This window comes from Lygodium microphyllum, chromosome 5 (assembly GCF_053477565.2).
Source record: "Lygodium microphyllum isolate KBCC chromosome 5, Lygodium_microphyllum_v1.1.10, whole genome shotgun sequence".
In the NCBI taxonomy this organism is placed as follows: Eukaryota; Viridiplantae; Streptophyta; class Polypodiopsida; order Schizaeales; family Lygodiaceae; genus Lygodium; species Lygodium microphyllum.
Genome location: NC_141139.1, coordinates 42,928,337 through 42,951,610, shown reverse-complemented (window position 1 = coordinate 42,951,610; position 23,274 = coordinate 42,928,337).

Below are 23,274 nucleotides of genomic sequence, written 5' to 3'. Positions count from 1 at the left end.
TTGCTATGAACTCCAACCTTTAGTTACTACCCAAGCAATCACATATTTGATAGTTTCTATTCTAGCAACTAGGTTCAACGTCTCTTCATAATCTATGCCATATGTTTATGCATCACCTTCTGCAACTAGCCTTGCCTTATATTTGCTAATAGAAACGTCTCCATTATGCTTTATTTTATAGACCCACTTGCAATTAATAACTTTCTTCCCCTTAGGCAATTATGCTAGATTCTAAGCCATGTTGGCCTCTAATGCAGCCATCTCCTCATCCATTGCTGCATCCCAAATAAGCATGATCAACAACCTCCCCAAAAGAAGTGGGCTCAACATCCTCAACTAACTTTACCATATAAGTATAATGGTGAGTTGCATAACCCTCAAAACCAAATCTTTACCTTGCTAGACTTGCATACCATTGAATCACTCACTAGTGGAGCCTTTACATTACCATGTGCTACCTTGATTGAAGGAATACCAAGCTCATCATCCAAGCTCTCTGAGCCACTAGAGTCTCCATTAAGAACTGCATGGCTGGTAGATCCATCATTTCTATCACACACTTTCTTCTCCCCTTTGTCATTACCTGTAACACTAGTAGATGCACCTAAATATGTGGGGCTACTATCTAGGGCTACACCTTAGACTCCTAGGGCTGACTACTGTCTCCGATGATGTCTCTGGTTCAATAAGAGTCTGAGTTTCTTGCTTTTTTGTTTGCATATGACTATTATGATCATCAATATTATCCCATCTATCTCTATTAGATGCATACCAACTATTCATCCCATAAAAAGTGACATCCCTGCTCACTTGCAACTCATCATTAACAAGACTATATCAATGATATCATTTTTTCTGAGTATCCAATGAAAAAATATATATTTAGCATTGGGGTCCAATCTCTTCCTTAACTCATCAAGCACATGAACATATGCAATACAACAAAATACTTTCAAGTGTGATACATCGAAGTTTCTTGTATGCAAAACATTATTTAGGAGTCATAACGTGAATTACAGCTATGGAGACTTGTTCATAATGTAGATAGCAGTATGAATAGCCTCAAACTAAAATGCTTGGGAATATTTTTCTCAACCATCAATGCACATGCAACTTCTTCAATATGTCTATTTTTCCTTTCTACAAACCCATTTTGTTATGGGACATACCCGCATGTAAAATGTTGTTTCATCCTATGAGACCTCAAAAAATCATTGAACTCACTAGACACATATTCTCCCTCTCCATTTGGCCTCAAGCACTTAACTTTCAAGATTGTTTTTTTTTTCAATAGTAGTCTTGAACGCTTTGAAGTGCTCAAAGACTTCACTTCTTTACTTCATGAAATATACCCAGAGTTTTCTAGAGCAATTGTCAATAAATGTAACAAAATGCTTATTTCCACCAAGAGATACATTGTGGCTAGGCCCCCAAACATTTGTGTGCACAATGTCAAGTATATTCTTATTCACATCTCTATCATGCAAAAACAATTGCCTTGTATATTTTCCAATTCGACATGCTTCACAAAATTTATGTAATTCTATGACTTTGAATGCAAGAAAATCTATAACCAATCCTTTTGATTGCATTGATTCCAACCTTTACAAATTTGCATGTCCAATGTCTTTGTGCCATATTTCAATGTCTATAAGCACATCTTTGCCTTTAGCATAAATAGCAACATTTATAGAAGGAATTCTAGCATCCAAGGTAAACATGCAACCAACTCCACTTCCTTTTGAAATTAACCTACACTAATTATTAAAGTCTTTCAATAAAATAGCCCTTCACATTGAATCTAGCTTGCAAACCTTGCTCTACCATTTTACCAACATATGGAATTTCTTTGTGATGGATGGCACATATAAATTATTTGACAAACACTTTGTCTAACCATTGTGTAAGGACATATGAATATTTCCAATATGTAAAATTTGATGACATGAATCATCACATGGCTTTATATAACCTGGACTTTGTAAATCCTACATCTCTCCAAACCATTCAATATGGCATGTCATATGATGCATCTCAATCAACATACTATACATCATCACATGCCCCCTTTCTTGCAACATTCGTCATAGGCTACATGACAAACAAATACTCAATTTTTTCATTGTTATGTGTTAAAGATGATGCATAATTTCCTTGCTACAACATGCCACTATGAATGTCATCCTTCTTTTTAAAAAAAGGGTTGCAATATGACCCGTTCTTCCACAATAATGGTAGATAATACCAGAATTGTTAGAACCTCTATTCTGCCATCCACCTCTTTCCTCTAGAGCTCCCCTTGCCTCTAGAATTTCCATGGCCTCATGGAATCTACATATCACCAAATTGTTAATGCTTTGCTATTTGGGAGGCCATGTAAATTGCCATTCATATGCAGGTGTGGATGTTATTTTCTGTGTTTTGCTCATTCATAGTTGTTCGCATGTCACGAGTCATGTGACTACTCGAAATACTTCTTTAGTTGTTGTTTGCATGCTAATTTCAAATTTTTCTCATTCATTTGGTTTTTTGATTGTAGTTCATATGCGGGATGTATATGTAGCCTCAATTGTGCTACAAAATGAGTGTTCACATTCTTTCAGCTTGGTAGATGTGTTTTTCCTTCAATAAATTCATACATTTTTGTCATAGCTCGCAATTACAAAAAAACTTTATGTATTAAAAAGTAAATATTTAAAATATACTAAGAAAAGAAAAATACATATATAACATGAACTAATACAGATAGACATGGAAAAATCATTTCTTGAGTAGAAATAGAAATGACAAAAAAACAATAAAAAGAGAAATTAATTTTACTAGAAAACAAACCAATCCAGCACGCATGCATGCACGCACGCGCGCGCGCGCGCACGCACGCACGCACGCACACACACACACACACACACACACACACACACACACACACACACACACACACACACACACACACACTTGTATACATATCAATTATACTAAAACACAATGAAAATTAATTAATGGAAAAATATCAAACACAATAATAAAATAATCACACACATATCACCCCACTTCCTTTCTACACAAATTTGCACATTTGAAAAAACTCGAAAAAAGAAGAAGCAAACACACACAAGCCAACATGTAATCATCCTTTCCCACATTAGACATATAAACCTTTTTTTAAAAGCACAAAAAATAATTTTTAAAAATAAAATATACATTAAAAAAGCCACACATTTGTTTTTCCTTATCAAAATTCTTATTAGATGTTTTTTTTGTTCCTACAAGAGGTCAACTATTTGTTAGTTGTTAGTTTGTTCCTTTTTGTTGCAAATTTCTTGGAGTTGTGGGTTCATGAAGTCACATCTTCCTCACTTTGAGTGACATCAAACCTTGCAGGCATTCTATATACTGCTAAGTTTATTACTTTTCCCTCCTCCTCATGCACATTAACATACCATTAATTGTGACAAAATCAATAGGCCATTACACTACAAAACCAACATGAAGCACTTTAATTTTTAAGTAAAAAGAAACCGACCCTTAATCTTGTAAAATGAACCCTTGACATTTCAGAACATGCTACACCATAACCCACATAATTTTTAAATTAAAACAAACCCCATCATTCACATGTGCATGCACATACATGTTCCAAATGCAACAATTTGTATAATTAAACTTAAATCCACACCATCAAGCATGCATGTCCTTTATGCCACACATAATCTAATTGTAAAAATGAATTGCACTATAGAGACCCCTTGTCAAGTTGATTCTAAGTGGGGATGGGTATGTCAATATGGATTCATTGTGCGGGCTAACTTAAAAATAAATTGATGTATAATTTATCACATAATAAAATGAATCCGATTAGCCTCACCGCTCATCACTACACTACACATTAGGTTGAAAAAATATGCAAATAAGGATGGGGTTTATTTGTCAAGTCTGGTCTTATCAATCTTTTCCTATCACCTTGTCTTTTAGTCATAGTGGTCTTTGTTCGAGTCAGTTTGTGATCGGTCAGATCTGGTCAATGCTAGGGATGTAGTGTGCTTGTGATTTTATTTTATTTAATGTGCTTAATTACAAGGTTCTAGGTACATGATTGTATACATTCCACCAAGCTTTTAGTCGCATTAGTGCGTAGGCCATGTCAAAAAATTTCCATAGATTTGTAAATTGCTTGGGATTGTCTAGTCCATATTTGGTTTTTTTCCTAATTCTTTCTCAATTATGGTCTATTTTTTTGCAGGAATTCCCCTATTCTTCTCCTAGTTTTTTTAATGTGTGGGTTTAGTCTATGTGTCTGAATGGCATCCCTAACAGTGGTTAAACATGGCCCACTACGAGTGCACGATTATTCTTTGCTCTTGGATGCTGAAATTTGTCACCCTCAAGCTTTGGTACCCATTTCTAGCATCTTACAAAATGAGACTTGCATATGGCTTTGCCTTGCATCTATCATCTTTCAATATCAATGAGATGTTGTCTTTATCTCTCTCTAATCCACCACTATATGCATCTATTATCAATTGAGCAAATTGTGGAAGCCCTTCAAAAAGGTGTGTCAATGTTTGTTATTTCTTCTTCCTTATGGAAGTAGCTCTACCAGTTTTTACATGACTATTTTACGTTTGGTAAACTAGCACCTAAATGTCTAATCAAAGAAACTTTTCACTCCCTCTGTAAAAATTCTTAATGCTACTAAGCTCAATTGGATCAACATTTTCAGAAGGTCCAAAAAAATAAGCTTAGTAATGTGTCTTATGGAGCTTTTCTTCATAGGGTATCACTTTTACACCTCCTCTAGGTGGAGCCCATATCCCTGATCCTGCTTCTCTTTCTACACAAACTCTGCATTCAATTCCTTCTCCTTCCCAAATGCAAGAAGATTCCAATGATGATGAGCCTCCTACAACGCTTATCTATAGGAAGTGTTTACATCATATTCTTATTTCCATCCCTTCTCCTATACAAGCTCTTGTGCTTATTGTTTCTATTAGTTTCCTTCACTCATTCCTTTCCTACAAAAACCTATTGAAAGTTCATCTTGATCCTCAAACCATATCACCTTTATAGATGATGTTACGTAGACCTATGCTCTCATAGATGGTTTCTAGTGACCACTAGTTACTTCATGTCTTCAATCCATGTATACGAGAGTTTACACATCCTTACAAGACAAGGATTCTTTGACTAGCCAACTCAGTAAAGCCTTGGAGGATCTAGCCTTAGAGAAAGTTACCCTTAGTTATAACTATAAGCAAATGATAGAAACTACGACTCTCATGGATTCTAGAAGACCATTATCAAGGAGTTGGAAGCCAAGTTAGCTACTTCACAATATGCTAATGTTTCAATTACCAAGGTAAGAGATTCTATCCTTTGGAGATGTTAACCTTAGCTACAATATTGTTTACTGTGAGGGTGAGTTGTAGCACATGAAAGCCACTATTGAGTCCCACTAAAGGCTATTCATGAGTTACATACTAAAGTAGTTGAACTTTCCATTTATCAATGTGCTCTTGTAGTTCCTGCTATCATGTATCCTAAAAGGATCTTGAGAACCTATAGCAGCAAGCTAAAATTTATTTTGATTTTTTTTCCTAAGGTAGAGTATCTTTAGTATTTTATGGATTGTTTACATGAGGATTTTCTCCATTGTGATGAGCTTGTGTCACCTCCACCATTTTTTTGGGTTAAATATTATCAATAGTGCTTCACTTTATATATCTCTTTGAGAACTATTGATTTAGAACCTCCCACGTATGGATGGCACAATCCTTGGTTGACTGATTTTCTCAAATTAGTTTTTGATCAAGCTATAGATTACCTTGTCTACCATGAGACATACTTGCTCTCATTCACGTATCTCAGGGGTGATTTGCAAATAAGTAATGAGGAGGACATGAATATATATATGGGAGGTGCTATTCTTCAAGCAGTATTATATGTTCATTCTATCAAGCCAACTTTATTTGATGGCCTTTAGATATATCTTCAACAGACTTCCATGTTGAGGAGATTCTTGACACCCACCTTTGAATGAGAATGTAATGGTCTAATGTAGTTGATGGAATACTTTTTACAAATTTGATATCTAGCCTTTTTGTGCTAAAGTCCTTGCATATATTGCTATTAACCCTATGTTTATTGATGTGATATTTCAAGAACATTATTCCATGTATCCACCCAACCTTGTTGGTACTCTTACTTATTAATAGATTTCCTATCACCTTCCTATTTATCGTATTATTCTTACTTCTTGTTCAAATATCATTCCTATTTTATCCTTCACTCCTACCACAACTCCTCAAATTTCCTTTTTTACTATTTTCCCTTTTATTTACCAACCCTACATCTTCTCCTACTCCTCTTGATCCTTTTGTAGTTACCCCACCTATTCCATACACCTTTTCAATGGAATTCTTTTAAAAAGTTTTGTTGTCTTTTCCTCCTTTAAACTAGCATCCCTATCTCTTCAACTATCTTGATTTTATGATTTATCATACTTACCCTTCACTGATCCACTCTTACCCCACTTCCTCCAGCCACTAAATACATCAATCTCACTTCTCCAAAAAGCTTAGTATTCATCTTTTCCCCTCCCTCGTATTGTAGTTCTCGTCTATTTTCTTCCTTGGTGGTTGTTTGTTTCTCTCTCTCCCCTCTCTTTGTCATGGATATAGAAATTCAATCTTTAACAAGGCACCCAAGCTTTGAAATCACATCCATAGATGTGTTCAATTCATTCCAAATAGATGAAAGATGGATTCCTACCATTATTAGCAAAGATAGCTAGATTACCATGCAACTAGCAAGATGAAGGAAAAGACAGAGATGTTAGATCTCCTTTATCTCTACTTGAAAGGGTAGGATAAAATATTTTAGACTTGGAGCAAACAAGAAATGCATAAAAGAGGTTTTAGTACAACATGTGTTTATGCATAGAGAGTTGCATTTGGAACCTGGAACTTCAAGTCTTCCATTGCATAGGCCAAATTATAAGTATTTTATTCTCAATTATTTTATTTTATTAAGCTTGATCTTAGGTTATATTGTGACATTTTTTTATTTATTTGTAGATATCTATCCTTTTAATCTTGAGGAATGGTAGCCCATCGAGTCTACTATTGATATTCTTGATGTTATGCATGGTTTGATTGGAGAAGATCTATAAAAAGGTAGGAGAAAGACACAGAGCTCGTACATGTCAGTCAAGTATCTTGCAAAGGTACGATGTGAAGTCATCTAGGAGTGATGATCCATTGAAATGGCTTACGATGTGGAGCTCTCGATCAATAGCTTGTCAAAAAGTGGGTGTTGAAGTAGCTCTTTTGGTAGAGTCTACACATAAAGGGATGTTGTCTTGCAGTATGTTGGGTCATAGTTCATAATACTAACAATCTTTTGGTGCTTGATTGTGGAAATTATTTTGCATCTATGAATCCTAGTTTCATGGTGAAGTGTGGAGCATTTGTTCAAGAAGCGAGCAGTAGAGCTGCATAGTTGGTGCAATTTTCCAGCAGCACAAGAGTCCTTAAGGATCATATTTGTCACATACAAAGGAAGTATTTGACAAATTTCTAACTTCTTTTGTGGGATATCCTGTGTTAATTGATCTAGGACTATCAAACTTTTGTAGAAGAGGTGCTCATGTTTTTCCCATGTAGGATGCCACTGAGATGCAAGAAAAAGCATGTTAGGGTCAACCAATCCTAAATCCATAAGTGCAAAATTTTTGGCAAATGTTTCAAAGGTGGAGTCATTATGTGAAGCAATCTGGGATTGACTTTTTAGCAAGTACCAGTAATTCCTTGACCATTTTATAGAGTGATCGGCATTGTTTTGGTCTCTTGATGTTGGCTGGTAGAGGACGTCGAGGACGGAGTACCGTATATGGGACAGATGCTGTGGGAGTTTTCACTCAACCGCCAAGACCCACGGACCGCTTATTGTTTCAAGCGTTCCAAGCGAGCTCTAATGGCTATCTCTCACCTAGTTGATGTGGTGTCGATCCTACAAGTGTAGTGAGATTATCTTGATGCCGAAATGAGTTGCCTCCTCTCTCGCACACGTTGGTAGCTCCACGATCCTAGATGCTAGCTCAAGCATCCTCAAGCCTCCTCCATCTCCAAGCTCCATCCACCATAGCCGCGCATGCAAGAAAAGAGAAGAGAAGAGAAGAGGAGATGGTGAAGAGCTTCACGCACTTGATCCCTCACTCCCACACACTCACTCCCTCACACTCCCTCTCTCAAGAGCACACGCAAGAAAGGAGGAGAGAAGAAGAGAAGAAGACGAGAAATCTTGTTAGTCACACACCAAAGAATGAGCTCTCATTCACTTTTTGTATTTTATATACAAAACCCTAAATTTCCATGGGCACCCCTCCCTTTTTTTTACATGATCGGCCGTTGTGGCAAGGTCATTTCTCTATTTCCCTCTTCTAGCCTTATGTATCTATCCTATATCTGTCTAATATTTTATATTTGGCACAGGAGGGAGCCTGGCACTCCTTTACAAGAGTTTTTAGAGATTTTTGAGGTGCCTTTCATTTAAAATTGTGCTTTTTGCCCCAGCTTAGCTTTAAAGGATGCCTGCATATCTTTGCTCTTTTTCCCTCTTTTATCCACTTTTTCCTTTCTTTTTCCGCCATCTTTCTTCGCCATCTCAACTTGGGTTAACATTACCCCCCTCCGAGATGGGTGCCAGTCCCATGGCACTTCTGACTGCTGTTGGGGAATGGTAGGCAGTTGGCAAATTGTTCAGGTGAGGATAGGGCCACATGTAGACTCGGGTGCTTGTGGAGGCTTGGTAATGATGTCCGTCGAAGAAGCCAATTGGATGCCAAGTGGATGATAGAGGCCTCCGAAGTTGGTGGTTTGTCACCTTTTGTAATACCTGAAAGGAGAAGGTGCGGTGCACTACCTAAGGGGGGTGGCTACCTTATCTATAGTGCATCGTGCTCGTGCTAGTGGAATGGGGAGGTGGATCTAACCACAGGCAAGCTTGGGTGGCGTCCTACACTTGAGGACCCCATTCGTGCAAAGGGAGGTGCGGTACAAGTAGCTTAGGGTGACAAGTACCGCGCCTCCTAGGTATGTCCTGCCCTTGATGGGCCCTAAGTGTGAAGTGGGGGAGCACAAGGGCTAGGGGGTTAGGAGCGGAGCTGGCCGATCGAAGCCACCAGGCACGCCTAACTTGAGGACCCCTAGGTGCAGTGAGCATATTTTATGTGGTGCTAAGTGCTTCTTCAAGTGAGTTGTTTTGTCCATGTCCTTGAGTGATGTTCCTCTTGTTTTTCCTTTCATGCTTCTCTTTTTCTTCTTTTGCTTCTTCTTCTTCTTTCTTTCTTTCTTTTTGTCTTTCTCTCTCTTGTTTTTCTGTATAAGTATTACACTAGTAGGATGATAGCCAGTGCCTAATTCTCATAGTCTAAATTAGGTGGAGAAGGGGGTTGGATGGATTTGCTAAAAAATTGCAAGCTCTGCATGTATCCTTTAAGATTCATGCAAACGTGGAGTGGAGTGGTGGAGAGGAAGGGATGATTACATCTGGTGAACTGGCTGTTGTTCATGTACTCTAGGAGAGCTAGGCAAAAAGAAGGGAGGAGGCTAGCCCTCATCATCATGCAAGCCATGGCATAGATGTCAATGGCATTAGGTTCAAAGAAGAGGGGAGGCAGGCCACGTTCTTGTGGAGTCAGGTCTTGCTTAAGTAATAATTTAAGAAGCCTAAGATAATTACATGTAGTTATGAAAGCTAGATCAGGGCAAGAGGAGAAGTTGGCAAGGAAGCAAGTCATGGAGTCATCCAAGCTTTCTGAGTTGAAGATGAGGATGTGTTTAAAAGAAACAACATTAGAGTTGTAGATAATAGGAAAATCATATCGCCCGTGGAGGGAGGCAGCAAAATCCACTTATATCCTATGAGGGTAGGCCATAAATGTGGGGTTGTTCCTCTCATAGGGCAAGGTGTTGCAAAAAGCCATCCAGGCAAGCATGCTAATGTCGCACACCCGCCTCCTCCATAGGGGTTGGCAGTTATAACCTTGCAGAGAATGCAACACTTCGAACACTTTATTTTGCCAGAACTTGGCTTGTTCAGTTCCCCAAAGGGTGGGGTTCTTCTCTCTTTCTTCCTGCCACTTCTGTCCTAGTCGGCTACCAACCCCAATCACCTCCTCCATCACCTTGAGTGGTAAGACCCTCCGCAGGCTATTGGGCATGAGGAAGCTGAAAGTGAATGGCTCTTTTTCTATTTCTTGTCGCTCCTAAACTACCAGTTCTGCGTGGAATCCTGCGGGGATGTCCTCAAGGCATGGTGGGAGGGGCGTGGATGGCTGCATGACTGGCTTGGCCCTTAGCTACTTTCTGGTTTCTTCTACCAACTTTTTTCTTCTTTCCCTGAGTGCGGCTTGTCTTTCCGTAGATGTGTCGACCAGCTATTGCTCTTGGGAATGCGGCGAGGGGGGTTGTGAGATCACCTCTTCTCTAAACCTTCCCATATCAAACATCCCCCTACCGGTCTCCTTGTTGTGTTTCCTCTTCAAACCCTATCACATCAATTTCCTAGGGGGTTAGGCCGGCCAGTAACAGGTACTTTCGTTGATCATCCAGGCTCAACTTAACCTCCGCAGGTTGGGGTGGCATGTGCAGCCCTGTGTGCAAAGCTCTGCATGCGATACTGAGTTTCTTCTTAACCACTTCCAATGACTCTCATGCTTCAGGGCGGGTGGTGTCCATCAGTGTATCTAGGAAGGCTTTTTGCTGGGTATTAAAGCCTACCTGGGCGGCTTCTGCTTTGCTCTCTACAAGGATCTTCTCTTTCTCTACCAGAGCCATGCACTGCACCAGTGTCTTCGCCCTTCTTTCATTTTTCCCGGTCCATTCCTCGGCTTTCTTCTTCATCCCTTCCATGCTTTCACCCTACCTTTGGACCAGGGACATGAGTTTCTGCTCCTGGTCCTTTAGCTCTTTGCTCATGGTTTCATGTTCTTTCTTGGTCCAGCTTGTCGATCATGGTTTCGATCTCTTTCTGCTGGAGCTCCAACTCCTGCTTTCTTTCCTCGTCCTTGGTGGTAAACTCGGCCATAAGCTTTTCGATCTGATCGGTTTTTGCAATCAACTCTTCAAGTTGCACGATTACGAGCTTGTATTCTCTTTGCGTCTTTACGAGTTCTTGCGTTTCTTTCTCCAGTTGCTCCCTCTAACCCTCTTCCCTGTCATCCCTAGCCTTCAGCTCCTGTTTGAGATCAGAGATCTCCCTTTGTTGCATGGCTATTACTCGGGTCTTTTCGAGCTAAAATGCAGCCATCGACTCCTTTTCTACTGCCAACTCAGCCATAGCTATCTTCCTTTCCTCCTTAGCCTTCTCCAATTGTGAGAGCAGCTCGACGACGTACTCGTTGTAATTAGCTGGTGACGTCATTGTTGTGTGGATGGGAGTGGTCGAGGCGTCCACTTTTTGGTACTTTGGATATTGCCTTGACTCAGCGTCCATGATCGGCCTTTTCTACCCTGTGGCTATGGTCTCGATGCTCTTCCCTTGGGCCAATTCTTTGTTAATAAAGTACTACATCCATGTCATGAAGTTTGAGACATCTACGCTAGTGGGGATGCTCGAAGTGAGGGTTGTTGCTTTGGTGGGAGGCACCAGTAGGGTCAGAATAGGGTGAATGGGAGCCTTGCCTTTGCCCTTAGTGACGGTCGGTGGTACAATTTCTGGCACCTGTGTGCTAGAAACGAGGCCCTCCTCTCTAGGCAGGCTCATAGCCCCCAAGTCGTCTGCCTTGTTTTGTTGTTCGATTGACCGGTGTGTGGCTTCAGCCAAGTCTTCCTCCTCCTTCCGTCTTAGCTCCTCCTCTTTTTCAGTAGATCTTCTCTCCCTTTCTTTCTCTATTTTCCTAGACTCTTCTTCTAATCTATCTGCCTCCTATTTTTTCTTCTTTTCCCTCTCTTCGGCCTCCTTGAGGGATTCCCTCTTTGCCCTCTCTAAATCCTCTTTCTCTTTTTCCCGGCCTTCGTCGTACTTCTTCTTTTGTGTCATCCTTTTAACAAGTTTCTTTGTTGTCTTCTTGCTCCTCTTCTGTTCTTCTCCTTGTTCTTCACTGTCAGTTTTGTCACTGGATAACTCTTTGTCCTAGTGAGGGGGTGATCTATTAGGTGTTTCTCTTTCTCCTTCCTTGGCCTCCTGAGCCTGTTTTACCTCCTCCTGAATGAGGGCAGTCAAAATGCTTCCATAGCCAATGACTGAGGCTTTGGATGAGGCTTTTTTTCTTTCTGTGGTCTTGGACACTGGGGAATCCCCACTTGCTAATTTACTACCCAAAGCTAGCGCTTTTGCTACCTGGTCAATGGTCTTATGTACATAGCCATTCCAGTCGACTTCGTCCAAGGTGCGAGATGCCACATTCTCCAGCACATGCACGCTAATTCGATGCATCAAGGAGTTGTAGCGCTGCCTGGAGAAGAGCGCATGCACTAGTTTTGCTTGTAGATGGGCTTCCACGTCAGGAATGTCCTGGATGCTAATGTCGTCATTGGTCAGCACTTCTTCCTTCTTCATCTTAAGCATGGCATAAACATCTCTCTTATGCTTTTTCTCTATCTTTGGCTCCAACCCCAATGCCTTCTCCACCAAGGATGGGTTTAATTGTACCTACACTTGCTTGGCCTTGCCTCCCCTTCCCACCGTCATAGTGCCGCACTCCTGGTCTAGGTTGTACATCTTGAGGAACTCCACGAACTTTGTGTGGTTAGGCTCTTGTGCAAACTTCTCAAGATACTTTGTGAGGTTGCACTTCTCAACAACTCTCTTGGTTGTTCCCTCCTTGGCCACCACACCCTCTATGTTATGGATGGTTCAAAATTTGGTTGTAGGCGCGGTTTTCTAGGTTGATGCGATATTGTGTCCTTTCCTCCTCCGTGAATGGGAGTCAATGGGCACGGTCTTGCTGCAACATCTTTCATTCTTGTCACGAACCCAAGTTTTCATTAGTGCCTCCAAAATAATAGTTTGTTGGTAAAGAAAGACTCTATGTGTTTATTGAAGGAAGGCATTAAAATCCAATATAGTTTTTTAATAAATAAATTTATCTATAAATTTAAGTTTCTGTGCTATTTTTCCTACCTCACTCGTTTGCTTGATTTTCCTTGGTTTTGGTTTGATTCACCTTACCCCCCCCCCCCCCTTCCTTCCAGCTTGAGAAGGATCCTTCCTAGGATTGAAAGTTAGGAGGTCAAGGGCATCCTTCCTAGCAGTTACCTGCGTAGGAGTCAAGTATAGAAATTGGGATTGTACTCTAATTGCGCTTCGCGGTCTAGAGCAAAGGGTCGAATGCCGATTTGTGTGAGATATGTGAGAACATTTGTTAGGAAGTCACCGGAATCGACGCTGCTAGCAATATGTAACTCTTTCTTATTTAGTAGGCAATTGAGGTAGGGGTGTCCTTTGATGTGCGCTTCCATGGGCCGATCACAAAGAGTGGTTAACACTCTATACGAGGTTGGTGCGACGTAAGTGAGGTCGTACTCCACTATTTTGATTATGTGGCGCTGGTCAATGTTGGTCATTATTTGGCATCCTTCAACTTCCCATTGCAATCGAAGAGTGTACCAATGCCTTAAGAACAGGGATTTAGTAGCAGCAAGTTTTGATAATTCTATGATTTCTTGGTCAGTAATGGTGAAAGTGGTTCGTTTATCATAGGACGTGATGAGGCACTTTTTGATGGTTTGCTCCTTAGATATCTTACTAGTGAGCGGTTCAACAGTGGAGTTCGAGGCTTTTGCGAATGCAAATTCAAAGGTTTCCCAAGAACAAGGCATGGTTTGAACTTCATTTGCAAAGGGTTCTTGCAATAGGCCTAAATCCAAGCGATCATAGCTCAGAGCTAACGACATGAAAGTGGCATCGAGTCGTCTAATGCAATCAACCACATCCTTCTTTACGTCCTCAGCCAGATCGGCGGCCAGTGTTAAGAACAATTTTCGCTCATAAGGGGGTCGAAGGCATGTGGGCAGTTAGGGTTTGATAGTTGCAGTTGCGGGTGTTCTTGAGATTGCGGTTGGATCTCTTGAATTAGGACCGGGGTAGTAGTAGTGACGTCTAATGGACTGCTGCCTTCGGTATGAATCAGTGGGGTGTGAGCGGCTCTGGGTGTTGAGTCATGTGATAGTATTTGTCATTTGGGTTGATAGGCTTGTTCGACTTTCTAGGGCATATGTGCAGGTGAGCTTGATGGGTATGGGTCTTGGAAGTGCCGCGGCTTTTGGATTTGAGGTTTTATGGGGATTGGTGTGATTAACCTTGAGGGCAGTGTGCGATTGGTGCCTTCGGCCGTGCGGGCCTTAGGGATCCATATCTAGGCATTTCCCTCATAGTAGCCTTGCATATGCAAGAGGGTTTTAGGGACCCATCTTGTCTTGATCATGTGTTGGTTTCTATAATTGCACCTTGGCCTCCTAGGTTTCAAGTTTCTAGTGTTATGAGGGCGTGAGCGTTGAATCTTAGGCGACGATTGTAGTTGTTTGGGCCTCCATTGAAGCCTAGGATGTTGGACCTTAGCCTTTGCTATTGTGAGTGGCGATCCTAGAGATTCAGGTGGCCGAGCACTACCCCCTCCTTAGACTTGGCTGCTAACATCTCTACTGGTGGTCTGGCGGACTCTGACGAGGTCACACAGCCCTTGTTGAAGACTGTAACAATGTGAATGTTGCCTATATGGCGAGGTGGATACGCTACGATTCATAATCGACATTGCACTGAGTTTGCTTCTTGAAGGTTTGCCCTAGCAGCGATTCCGTGCCCGCGTCTTCAGTGTTCGGCAACACGTAGAAGATCATTGGTACAATCTCAGAATCAATAGAAATGGTAGCCCTGCACTTGCCGAGAAGTGCGTATGAGCGGCCTCCATATGGACTTAATTTGGCATTAGTGGGCTCTAGTGGTGGTTCGCCCAGTTGGGTCCAATGAGGTTAAGACATTGAAGTCTGCTCCCTCGTCGATCAAGGCATTGAAAGCGCATGTTCACTCGGCAGTGTCCGTGATGTGTAGGTATGCAGGTTCTACGGCTTCCTCATCCTCATGATCCATTTCAATGATCGTGGCTACTCGTACTTTGGCAAGGGGCTCTAACATTGGTGGCTCATGCAGAGGGTGTATGGGAGGGTAGTACTTCTTGACACGGCTGCCATTGAAGAAGCCTATGCCCTCGCCGTCTAGAGTCTCGAGCTCAACATTTCCAGTTCTGTTGATTGCACGAACTCTGAAAGGTCAAAGACCTCTAAACTTCTTTTTTTCTTATGCCCTTTAACTGAGTACAGGAGTACTAAGTCTCCCTGTTCAGAATCATGCTGCTTGACGTACTTGTCAAACCAGCTCTTGTGTCATGCCTTTTCACATATGAGTGCATGAGTGGCTAGAAGACGAGTTTTCGAGAGGCGTTTGATCTCAACCAGGCATTGCATCCATTCCTCCTTTCCTTCCCATAATTCTTGAAGTGCTATTCTCAGGCTAGAAACGAAGAACTCTACAGGGAGAATTGCTTCAGTGCTGTAGGTCAACCTAAAGGGAGTCTGGCCGCTCGACAGCCATTTTATAAGTTGTACGGTAAGCCCACAAGGTTGCCATCAGCTTGTTGTCCCAGTTGTTGCATGCAAAGACTACTTTGGTCATGATGTTTACAAGAATCTTATTCGTGGATTCCACCTGGCTATTTTCTTGAGGGTAGTATGGAGAGGATTTTTGATGGATAATTAGAAAGGTGGATAGAAGATAAGCTATCACTTCGTTGATGAAGTGTGTATCCTAGTCACTGACTACAATTTGATTAGACATTGGTTGCATTGGTTGTTGACCCACAGGAACGATGTTAGGGTTCACTACTTAGCTTCCCACATTTGGAGGCATCTGACTAGCCATAGGCATAGTCACACTAGGCGAACTAGCAATAAAGGCACATTCGGCACCACCTTCCGTCTCCCATTAGGGTTGGCCATCCCCATCCCTTGGCTTCCACTGCCATTGATCAATTGCAAATTATTTCCCGACGCCCGCGAATGGAATCCATCTTGAAGAGATCGACCAATCATCATTTGGATGAAGGCATCCAGAAATGAGTATTCCTCAGAGGTCTACAACTAGAAGTTTGCAAGGTCATGGAATTAAGAAGACCAGTCAATCTACAAGCTGCAGTGGAAGGTACAAGACTGTATGATGAAGTTAAAGCAAGGTTGTCAATGACCTCAGGAAGAGGAGTCTTACCTCCTTCCATGCCAGGAATGGTATATCCACCAAATGCATTCCCAGGGATAGTTCCCTATCCCTACCCCCAAATGCAAATAGTGCGGCAGTACAATGCGCCTAATCCATAGTGGCCACAAACAACAATGCCTCAAATGGTTTTTCAACCACAACAATAGTGGTCTCAAACCGTTCCTCCAATGGCAACTCAACAACAATGGAATCCTACCCACTGGAATCAATAACCCCAAGTCTTAACAAGAGCTCTGAATCAAAACCAGAACAGAGGACCTCCTGGATCAACCCAACCAATGTATGTAATAATTACAGAAGATTCCCAAAACCCTACTACAAGTACTCCAGGAAGTGAAAATCCGAAGGACTACATGTCCAATTTCAATGGCAAGTATCAAGAAAGAGCTTATGGATGTGATTATAGAGCAGCTATAGATGCTAACAGTGAATATCGCCAATATATACACTCATGCGGAAGGTGGGAGAGATGTGATGCATTCTAATACATGGTGTGGAAAGTGCCATCAAGAAGGACATTTAGCCATTGAATGTACCTGAAAACCAACCATTCTTGGAGTCTTCTATTCATACTATTTGAGAAAGAACCATACAAAGGATATATTCTCTATGAAAGAGATGCACGAACGAAGAAAGAAAGATGAGACACAAGATTCAACTTGCTAGAATCCAAAATGACAACACAGGACATTGGACCAAAGCCTAAGGATTTCGGTCCTAATTTTGGTCCAAGGAGGTTTTCCTCTCATAGTTACAAAGGATGACAGTCTGGCAGTGGTTAGGGATCAGAAGTGGAGTGTTACAAATGTGGAGTAAAGGGTCATATCTCACCGAATTTTCCAAACCCTAGAAGGTATGTGGATTACAAGCCCTTACACAGTTGATGAAAAGGAGAAGGCCACACTACAAAAGACTATCCAAGCCCAGCTCCAGTGAAGACAAATGCTTCTAATAACCAATCCAAGGTCCAAGAGCCTTCCTCCAATTTGGTGGAATTGGAGGTTACCGCCATCATGTATGCCAAGAAGAAGGAACCACTTGTCCATAAAGAAAATAATCCTCTTGCCAAAACAGTGAAGTTCAGTCTTCCAACAAAAAACCAGAACATAACAAAATAGAATGGTACATTACAAAGTACTATAGAGCCACAGAGAGCTACAGAGACAATTGTAGATATAGGACTGGAGGTCCAGGAAATAGAGGACGTGGAAGGACCTCCTCATGAAGAAGAAGTGCAAATGTTGCCGCTCCTAGAAGAAAAAGGGAAGATAAAAGTGGTCGTGACCCCATTTCCTAGCCAATTGGAAAAGCCTGTGGATCTTATCAAATAGTATGATTTGGTTAAAGACTTAGACACCTTTAAACCAAACTTAACATTCCAAAAGTTGTTGATGTTGTCTCCTAGTTGTCAAAAGAAATTCAAAAGCATCTTGACAAGAAGGTGTGGCCTAAGGATTGCTCCCGCAACAACAATAAAGTCCAACAGAGCCTTAGAACCCGTAAAGGAAGTGGATGTGGCTAACGCCTTCCTAGATCATGGTAACCCAGAGTTGGCGTGTGGATTGAAGGATGCTTTATTGCAAATGCATTGATTGATGGAGGCTCATCAGTGAACATAATGATGGATGTGACAATGAAGGATCTAGGATTGCAAGGAATGCAACCTACATAGTGGCTTATCAGATTGGCAAACCAGAGCAGAATCAAACCGTTGGGCATTCTCCCGTACGTAAAGACAACCCTCACAGGAAGAGACTATTGGCTGACATATCTAGTGGTCAAACCAAATTCCTTTGGGACCTCATACCCTTTGCTATTGGGAAGACCTTGGCTTTTTGAACCAAGAGCAAGAAGGTGGACTGGTTCAAAGGGACCCTAACCCTAGGCAGAGGACCTAATAAAGTAGTATTGAAGCCGTATGGATCGCAAAAAGGCAATGGATCCATATCCATTGAAGTTATAACCGACTCCTCTAATGAAGTAACAGATGGTACATCACAAGATGAAGAGGCTGTTAAACAGATCTTTCCCAAAAAAATAGAGGCACGGTCCTTAGCAGTGGGCATTGTAAGCCAATTACTGAAGGAAGTAAAGTCTTTGTCTATGGGTGAATACCTCTTGCCTGAACCTGAATTGACTTCTGAAATCACCTCTGACATTGAAATAGAAACATGGATGTACTAATCTCCCTCTTACATGGTAGTCATAGAGACAAAGCCAGAGACAGGGATAAGAGCAGAGATAGAGGCAGAAGCAAAAGCAAAGATAGAACAGAGAGCTTGTTCTTCTCTTATTGAGCTCCCACAGAGATAGAAATAGACTCTAAAGAGGACGAAGGTGATAATGCAGAAGAAGATTGTGGATGCAAGCTAGAAGGATCTATCCTAAGCACAAAAGGCAAAGATGAGGAAGAAGTTCCTGAAGTTCTTGAAGCCTCAGAAGTAGAAGATCTCTCTCTGATCAACAAAATGATTATGGTACCTTTTGGACTGATTAGTGAGTCATGCCATGAGAAAAGCCTTTATAAGAAATGGATTAAGAAGAATACGCCTTCCTTTGGCAGTGGCTCTTGTCATCCAAAGATACCCTTCCTTAAAGAATATGATGACGATGCACCTTGCCAACAACCCCAATCCTATAGCTCAAAAAAAATGCAGAAAGTTCCTATTATGTGGTATTCTTGGATGCATCTTCAGAAGATGAATCCTTGAGCTAAGAAGTAACTCATTCCCAACCCAAACTTGAAACCTCAATGATACACTTTCAGCCTCCTAAAGAGTGAGCTAAGCCTCCATTAAAAGACAATAGTAGTTCCAGTGCATTATCAAAAGATGAGACCACTCCCTTGAAGGAGTTAAAGATCACGGATCTTTACCCAGAAGCAGTGTGTGGGACATTTATCCATGAAGTGGAAGGAAAAATGCAATTGACGTTCATGGATGCTGATGATACTGTGAAGGTGGGTCTAAATCTTCCAAAAGGGAAACTAGTGTTCTTGTGAAATCTACTAACAAAGAACTTAGATGTATTTGCATGGTCGTACAAAGATCTAAAGGGGATTGATCCCATAGTATGCCAACACCACATTGATCTAGAGCCTGATACCAAACCTGTGAGGCAAAGACAGAGGTGTATGAATCCCAATTATTCTACTCTAGTGAAGACTAAATTATTGAAGCCCCTTGAAGTTGAGGTTCATTTATCTAGTGGCTAATAGTGAATGGGTTTCACCCATTGTGATCATACCCAAGAAGAATGGGAAACTTCAAATATGTGTGGACTTTCGAAAGTTGAATCTAAGACGAAGAAGGATCATTTCCCTATCCCTTTTACAAACCAACTATTGGACACAATGGCAGGCCATGAGCTCTATTTCCTCCTGGATGGATCCAGCAGATACAACCAAGTCCAAATTGCAGAAGAAGATCAATCCAAAACAACCTTCACAACCGAATGGGGAACCTATGCTTATAGAGTGATACTTTTTGGGATCTACAATGCTCCTACTACCTTCCAACAAGTGATGATGGTTGCCTTCTAGAACCATCTACATGATTTCATTGAGGTGTATCTCGATGACTTCTGTGTCTATAGCCTAATTCGTGAGCATTGGGGACATCTAGAGCATTGTTTTGACATATGTCAAGAGTATGGGATCTCTCTCCACCCCAACAAATGTGTCTTTGGCATCTCATCAGGAGTTCTATTGGGCCATATTGTCTCTACGCAAGGGATAGCAACAATTCCTGCTAAGATTGAGAAGATTGCCACCTTGACAACCCCAACTAACCTTAAGCAATTGAGGGGATTCCTTGGCCATGTGGGCTATTATAGAAGATTTATTGTACACTTTGCAACAAAGGTAGCCCCTCTACATAAGATTCTAAGGAAAGATGTGGAGTTTATCTGGACAGAAGAATCTGACAAAGCCTTCGGCACTCTGAAGCAGTGTTTGATTGAAGCACCCATCCTGCAGCCTCCTGATTGGATCAAGGAATTCCATGTGCGCACTGATGCATCAGTTGAAGGCCTAGGTGTAGCCTTATGCCAAAAGAGCCCCTCTAAGTTAGATCAACCAATCTATTATGCAAGTCAAAAAGTAATCGACAGAGAGCGGAATTACATAGTTTATAGAGCTTGAATGTCTAGAAATGGTGTTTGCTTTGGAGAAGTTCCAACATTATCTACTGTCAACTCATTTTAAATTTTACGTGGACCATGAAGCCCTATCCTTCCTAATGAATAAGGCTGATGTGAAGGGAAGAATGATGAGATGGCTTCTTCTATTCCAGGAGTTTGACTTTGAGAATGCAGAGGAGGAGCTGGATGATCCAGACCTCCATGATGCTTCTTTGTTTCTAGTCGAAATTGTCACCCCCTGGTATGCAGACATTGCCAACCTACTGGCAACCCAATAGTACCCTCCTAGCATCTCTAGTCTAGAAAGAAAGAAGTTTCTGTTAGAATCAGCCCCCTACACCCTGTTAGGCGGCACATTGTACAAGAACTGTACAAGAAAGGCAAAGATGAAGTACTCAGAAGATGTGTTGCAGGAGATGAGATTGGGATTATTCTGAAGGCTTGCCATGACGAGCCATGTGGAGGCCACTTTTCAAGAGAAGCAATAGCCAGAAAGGCTCTGTTAGCAGGATACTAGTGGCTAACCCTCAATAAGGATGCCCATGACTACTGCAAGTAATGTGATGCATGCCAATGGATGGGGAAACCCGCCACGACCAGTGCCATGCCACTGCAACCTATCCTTCCCTTGAAGCCATTCAAGAAGCGGGGCATCGAATTCATAGGTCCAATTGATCCCCCCCACTAGACGGAAGCAGAATAGATACATCCTAGTATGTATGGATTATGTTACTATTAAGTGGTGTGAAGCTAAAGCTCTGAAGCGGGATGATGGTAATAGTGTGGCCTTATTCCTGTATGAGAATATCATCACCCGTTTTGGCAGTCCCCTAGAGCTTGTCAGTGACAGAGGTACCCAGTTTCTTAACAAAATCATGGAAGAATTGACAGAACTGTATAAGATCCGTCATCTCAAGTCCACCCCCTATTACCCTCGAGCCAACGGCTAAGTTGAAGTCACCAATCGCGTCCTCTACTCGATCCTGACAAGGACAATTGCCACACATTGCCGTCATTGGGATGATCAACTTATAGAGTCCCTTTGGCGTACAAAACCTGCCATAAGGCAACTACCGGACAGACACCCTTCCAGTTGCTAGTGTATGGTACAGAAGCCATTTTTCCTATTGAACTAGAGTTGCCCTCCCTATGCGTGGCCACCAATGAATGCTTAGGAGATGCTAAGTCCTTGAAATGTCGTCTCTTGCACTTGGAGTGTCTTGATGAGATCCACAGGATGGCCCTACAGTGCATGGAAGCGACACAAGCTCACAGAAAGGTCTATCATGATAACTTTATCAAGCACAAGGAGTTTAAGGAAGGTGACTTAGTTCTCGCTTATGATTTCCGATTTGGCAAGTTTCTTGGCAAGCTTCAACAATGATGGATGGGCCCTTATAAGGTACTTGCCATCAATCTGAATGGCTCAGTCCAATTCCAGACAATCGATGCTTTGGATGATCTCTTCCTTATTAATGGCTATCACCTCAAGAAGTATTACCCCCCATGGGGATCTTGACAATCACCATCAGTAGCTTCATTATTCTTTGCACAATGGTCGAGATGCCTTTACCTAATGCTCTTGATAACCCTCTTGTTGATCGTGATGATGTGGTTCCATTCTGATAGCCCCTCACAGCCACCTTCCCCCTCCCCTTGGCTTCCTTTCCATCTGATGCAATAGAGGATGGCGAGGATGGCTCTGATAGAGGTGGTGAGGATGGCTTCCTTTCTCGCAATAGAGGTGGCGAGGATGGCTCTGATATGTTGTCCCTACCATTTTCCACTTTAAAGACAATGAGAAATAATAATAAAATAAAATAAAAATATATCGATCATGGGAGAAAAGGACTTTGGTCCCAGTCATGTCGACCTATTCTTCGAGAAAAGGTGGAAACACCCTCGGGATTAGGAAAGAAGAAGAAGAAGAATAATAATAATAAACAAACAAACTATTAAGGGAGAAAGGAAGCAATTCCATGTCATATCATGCCTCGTTCTAAGAAAAGGTGGACACACACTTGGACATGAAGCTGGCTATGGAGAAGGTGGTAACACTCCGCAGTCCAGAATAGCTAAAGCATCAGCAGACACTTTTCTAGAAGAAATTCCAAAGCCACCTCCCGTGGTGTGCTATCTTAGTACTTCCTGCAGAATATGTGATTCCCTAATACAGACAACATGATCTCTAGAAAATCTACAATATCAAATATATGGGCTACCTCCCTGGGTACGCCTCATCATCAACTCCCTAATGCTAGCAATAAACGAACGATCTTCATTGACAAACAATTGAGTAGTGTGAGCTTTCATTCTAATAGGATGGACTTTGAGTATGGGCTATCCTCTGTATTTATCAACAAAGCGTGAGACAGAGGGTGGGGCGAGTGGCCAGTCCCTTCCCTTCAATTCAAATGAGAGGTGAGCTATGTGAATGGAGGGTTGCATGCACGAGCTGGCCTCTCAATGCACAATGCAAGATCTATTTCTGTGCACTACACTATAAGGTTCCCTGGCCTTCCTTCTCGCATTGTATGCCAGCACAGGGCGGGATACATTACTACACCATCAAAAGTGCACAAGGCATACAACCTTTATACAAGTGATTGTGAGGATAACAATAATGGGTGTAAGGATTGGGTTTCCCTCTTTTATTCTCAAATAGAGTGTCAGTCAGAGGGGGGTTGAGTGTGACTGGTGTGTCCTCCAAACAATCATCGAGAGGTGAGATTGAGGGACGTTACAACACTTGGCGCAATGTATATTTTCCTTTCCCTATGCACCCACGAGATGGGTCTCTGTCATCATCACAGGACACGTCACTTGGTTCTGTACACTGTACCATAAGGCTCCCTAGCCTTCCTG